The sequence below is a fragment of the Octodon degus genome, unplaced genomic scaffold (genome assembly GCF_000260255.1).
Source record: "Octodon degus isolate 3935 unplaced genomic scaffold, OctDeg1.0 scaffold00067, whole genome shotgun sequence".
Classification (NCBI taxonomy): Eukaryota; Metazoa; Chordata; class Mammalia; order Rodentia; family Octodontidae; genus Octodon; species Octodon degus.
Window position 1 is genome coordinate 718,128 of NW_004524643.1, and position 5,363 is coordinate 723,490.

A 5,363-nucleotide genomic window follows, 5' to 3' on the forward strand; every position below is an offset into this window, starting at 1 on the left:
AAAATTAATAGATTACAAATTGAAAATTATTTACAAACATAAATGAATATAACAATAAAAACTGTCCAAAATAAAAATGAAGAATTTACAGATCAGTCATAATAGTTCACTGTGTCAACACCAAGAAACTTACATGCATATAATTAGAATTCTCAAAGTAGAAAGGAGTAGGCAATAAATATTTAAAGACTTTAAAATTTCTGAATTTAGTTCAATTTATAATACATTTACACCGAATCTTAATTGCCATCTCAGGGTGCCTGGGGTCGGGGTCGGCAGGCCTGGGCTCCTGGGCCTGCTTGTAGGCACTTTAATCCACTGAGCTATTTGGACGGCCCTTACTGCACTGGGATTGAACCCAGAGCTTTCTCACTTTCCTCAACACTTCCTTAGTTTTTGAAACTGGGTCTCCTTGAACTGCTGGGTTCCAAATTGCTATTCTCCTACTCCTAATTCCCAGGACGCTGGGATTACAGGTGTGGGCCACCATGTCAGTCTAAGATAAGTATTTTAAAAAAAAATAATAGGAGAAAAAAATGAGAGGTGAAACCTGAATTTGTTCATATACTGAAAGGAAACCATCGGCAGGGATGGAGTTCTGATTTGTAAATAAGATATGGGGGTTTACGGAGAAGTCTGGGGAAGGGGGGGATGGGGGTAGAGAGAAACATGATACTGTCAGAAGACAGGAAGAGGGGCTGAAAGTGGATGCAGACAACTTTCAAGGCAGTGTAAGGAAACAATGAAGGGTATCAGTGCACAGGGGTCAGAGGGGTTCCCGGCAAATTTTTAAACAGTTCTGGGGAGCCAGCAGAGGATCCCGACTCAATTTAGGAGCTGAATTTCAGGAAACTTGAATTTCGGGAAGCTTGCTGAGTATCCAGGGTTTGCATTTCACATACACTGTCTCTTGTGGTACTCACAATTACTTTCTGGGCCATAGGTGCCCCGTTTTCCAAACCAGCAATCCGAACCCTAAGCCCGAGGACCTCAATTTTGAAATACACACACAAGTCCTGGCGCAGGCGCCTTAGAATTAGCTGGGCACTTCGTTACCCAGAATTCTCATCGATGTGGAAGAGACCACAAGCTCAGGAGGACGGGGGGAGAATTCGGTTGAGGCCTGGATGGGAAGTTCCGAGTCTGGTAGATACTACCTCTCTTATGTGAGCTATGGGCTATTCCGGCTCTTTATAAGCTGCCTGTGAGGGAAGGTACGACCTTTTCACTACAGTGATCATGCCGGTAGGTTTGTCTGTGTTTGTTGCTACAGGGTGGTGCCCTGGGCAGTGAAGGGCTAGAATTTTTTTCTACTTTTCAAAGGTGTCTTTGGAGAAAGTTAGCTAAAGGGGGGTGGGGAGGTTGGGCGGGTCGGGCCGGCGTTACAGATTATGGTAGGGCCAGGCCACGCAGTGCAGAGTGCTGCGAGTTGAGCCTCAGGGACCGCACGTTTTTCGGCAGGGCCGTCGCCGCAGGAGTGTGGGCTTTCGGAAAGCAGCATCCTGTTGCCGCGCCTGCACGAGGAGTCCGCCAACCTGAAAAGCTGGGTAGGTTGGGGACGCCTGCCTGTAGCTGGGAATACGCAGGGGCGCTGTCGGCAGACGGATTGTAATGGGACCACGAGGAAGTCACGCGACTGTTGTGATGAGAACGAGTAATAGGAAGTGCCGTCAGAAGCGATAACTGACGATATTTATACCTGATCTGATTACAGTCGCTAAAGCCTCAACAGAGTAGTTGAACGTTACTGCCAGATTCAACTCCCGAGTTATTTTTCTTCATCTTTCAGATGTTGGCCTCAGTGCAGAATATTGGCGATGAGAACAGCATCCCACCGTGAAGTCAGGTGCGTTTAATATGTGACTTTGGGGGATGCAGATGTAGGTCAGCGTTAAGAGGTTTGCACACTGGAGGCCCTGGGTTCGATTTCTGGCAGCCTAAGAGAGTGACTTAGCTGTAATTTAGTTACCTGAGATGCAGTGAAGTGGATGTTTTAGTTGTAGTTTAAACGTTACATTACAGTTTTTTTATGCATTTGGTACAAGGTCTCACTACATAGATCAAACTCAGTGTGATTCTCTTGTTTTCAGCTTTCCAACGGCGCTCACCACCTCGCCCAGTCTCAGATCACCTTCTCCCACCCCATGTGGGGTCGGGCCTGCACAGCAGGTTAGTGAGGAAACCTGGCTGCTGTGCTCTGCCTAAGCAGGCCCTTTTGTCTGCACCGCCGTGTCTTTGCAGTGATGTAGAAACTGGAGATGGCTGTTTAAATTTTTTTTTTTTTTGGTGGGGGGGCGGAACCGGTGATTGAACTCACCCTTGTGCTTTCCAGGGAAGCACATAAACTACTGAGCCATCTCCTTTACCCGGAGACCAACTCCCTGGCTCAGAGATGGCTGTTTAAGCTACAGTCTTTTGTAACACAGAACTGCATTAGGTGTGCCTTTTTTAATCAGATGTAGTTAAGTGATAAAGGAGCTTGCTTGGGGTGCAGGAGGCCCTGGGTTCAGTTCCCAGTACAGCAAGAGCACATGTATGTGTTCTTGTTTGTTTTTTTCTTTTGTTTACCCCCCAAACTGGGGGTTGAACTCAGGCCCTTGCACTTGCCAGCAAGTGCTTATTCCACTGAGCTATCTCCCCACCCCCACATGTGTTCTTGTATACACATACACGTATGAACTAAGTCATTTGCATAAATGAGCTGTGCAGTGGTTTTGGGGTTCATTTTGAGGGCATACATATACTAAGGCTCAAACCCTCAGCACCTAGATGCTGAGCTACATCTTCCACTTGTAGTTTGTTCTCAGATAATGTCCAGTTGAAGGAGTACTGGACAGTGATGAGGTGTGTTGACATCTCTGATGATCCCACTAATCACAGGAAGTGCCATCAGAAGCGATAACTGACGAAAGTGCTCCTGGCTGACTGCAGTCACCCAGTGCACCAGATGCTGTTGCTGCTCAGGATTAAGTTGGTCTGAACTGTGACAACCTTTCTACCTTCATGCAGGTTGCCGAGTGGCAGAAGCTTAGTGTTACAGATGTCTTGAGTCACCTGTGAGGCCTGTGTACAGAGGTACCACCCACCAACTTCTGCTCCAAGCCTGTTGGAGTGTGTTGGCCTTGGGTCAGGTAAGCTTTGGTCTCTACAGAGATTGGTGGTGGTTGAGAATGCCCAGCTGTTTGGTCAGATACTGGCAATTTCATTTGATTACCATAGTATTTGTGAATGTAGGCCTTGACTATATATCTGTTAATCTGAATAACTAATTGGAAGACAACATGCAATGCAGCAACCATTGTCGAATTCCTATTTGGTGACGTTTTGTAGCATGTGTACTTTATTTTTTTTGTGGAACCGGGGATTGAACTCAGGCCCTTGGCACTTGCCAGGGAAGCACTTATTGCACTGAGCCATCCCCCTGGCTCCTCCCTAGCTCCTCTTTAGACAATTAAAAACAGGCTAGTGACTTTGAAGATGCACTATTAAGTAGAGTTTTTTTTTTTTTTTTTTTTTCAGAACTGGGGATTGAACTCCAGATCTTGTGCTTGCTAGGCAAGCGCTTATTCTACTGAACTATCTCCCCAGCCCTTAGAGATTTTAACACTAGGAAAGTTATTTGGGGTTTGTAGATTTAGTAATTGATGAAAGTTTCCCTTCTGTAAGGCTCTAAGGGACAGTGTTAATAGAATGGTCTTCTACACTTGTAGACATGGCGGACGCTCTCGTGCATTTCCTGCTCTGGAGCCTTACCCTGTGTCCCCAGGTTTGGGGACAGCACTGGAGTGCAGTTCTAGAGCTGGCAGCAGCACAGCCCAGGAGGAGGTAAGCCTTGACCTGCACAGTGATTTATCTTGGAGGACCAAGCTTCAGCTGCTTGCCAAAATTGGTTTTGAGGGTATCGAATGATGAAATCACCAAAACTAGCTGGAATTACCGGCAGATTGGTAGTGGTGAACCTACGGTTTTCTGAAGATATCAATATACCTTTATGATTTGAGTGACTGCTTCTGGGAGCAGATAATGGTTCTAACACTTAAGTTTCTTTGCAGGCAGAGGGCTGGAAGCTGCCACTGATTGTGTTTGAGAATTTCTGTGACTGGATCATTTGCTACAGAAGAAACAAGCTGTTTCCCTCCTGTATCAGAGGCCTTCTCAAGAGAACTGATGTATCTGGCATTTTTTTCTAGGACAAGCATGCATTGAGTGTTTTTAATTAACCTACCCAACAAACAGGAGCATCTGTGTCTTAAGATAAATGTATACTTGCAGATGTTACTGCCTACTGTTACAATAAAGGATGGTCTTTGGTGTTGATTCCTAGAAGTATTTGAGATTTTGACTTGTAGGTATTCAAGGAAGTTGGTAAAGATGTGGTCAGTCTTGCCATTTTAACTATAGACTTCGAGGGCAGAAATTGTGAAGTACTTGAGGCATCTATACTTGATCCCATTGTGCTGCCTTTATTTGATCACGTGAGTGTGGTGTCTCTGTACCATACTTAGTACAATGTGAGGACATGTCAATCCCTTTTTTTTTTTCTTGGCCTGGGGATTGAACACAGCACTTCCCAGTTGTTGGGCAAGTACTTTACCACTAATGTACATAGTCCTTTCGTTGCCTTTCTATTTTTTTTTTTTTTTAATTTTATGTGTGTGTGCACGTGTGTGGCCAGCTCAGCCCACCAGGGGGCGGGGCTGGCTGGCATGTGGTGCTGCGGGATTGAACCATGGTCCCTGTGCTTTAGCTAAGCTTGTTCTAAGTAGGTGCTTTAGACCACTGAGCCATCTCCCTGGCCCCAGGATAAAGTTTTTGATAGTATTAATGCAAATTTTTTTCTTTTTTTTTTTTTGGTGGAACCAGAGATTGAACTTGGGTCCTTGTGCCTGCCAGGCAAGCGTTGTTCCGCGGTGCCAATTTTTTTGTGGTGAGGTTTTGGTAAATACAGTCATAATGTAGTTTAACAGATTCAAGTTTTGCTGGAGTAGGGATTATCTACAAGGACTTTAAAGCTGAGAGGCCTAAAACCTTTGCTAATTTTGGCTAGAGCCCTTAGAACACCAACATGTTCATCAAGAGTTTGGGTTCATCTTTAGAGTCCTGGGTTTTTAAGAGCCTTCTCTAGTGGGTTTTAGGCATGGGTTCAAAGTATGCATAATTTCAAGGAGTGGAAAAGGAATAAATAAAAGGCCAAAACCCAGCCAGTAGGACTGTCCTGATCAAGACTCAACCACTGGGTGCTTTGTGGATATTAGGCTGTGCCAAGGCCTGGGCTTGCCAAGTGCCTTTGCTCTGGTGGCACCTGGCCTACCCTAGCCTCTGCTGTGTGGCATCCATGACTGTATAAGAATGGAGATAATTGC

The 5,363-nt window shown here is 45.3% G+C and overlaps 1 long non-coding RNA gene and 3 other non-coding genes across 4 annotated transcripts; all 4 read left to right on the plus strand.

Annotated features, from left to right (window-relative positions):
- The first annotated feature begins 1,384 nt into the window (after positions 1-1,384).
- Positions 1,385-4,130, plus strand: LOC111817698. The gene is made up of 4 exons (XR_002821833.1): positions 1,385-1,846; positions 3,010-3,131; positions 3,711-3,825; positions 4,053-4,130. It is a non-coding gene; the product is annotated as an uncharacterized LOC111817698 (long non-coding RNA).
- On the plus strand, positions 1,638-1,710 carry LOC111817718. The gene has a single exon (XR_002821853.1). It is a non-coding gene; the product is annotated as a small nucleolar RNA SNORD49 (small nucleolar RNA).
- On the plus strand, positions 2,855-2,927 carry LOC111817721. Its single transcript, XR_002821856.1, has one exon. It is a non-coding gene; the product is annotated as a small nucleolar RNA SNORD49 (small nucleolar RNA).
- Positions 3,904-3,975, plus strand: LOC111817723. The gene has a single exon (XR_002821858.1). It is a non-coding gene; the product is annotated as a small nucleolar RNA SNORD65 (small nucleolar RNA).
- Positions 4,131-5,363: the final 1,233 nt, after the last annotated feature.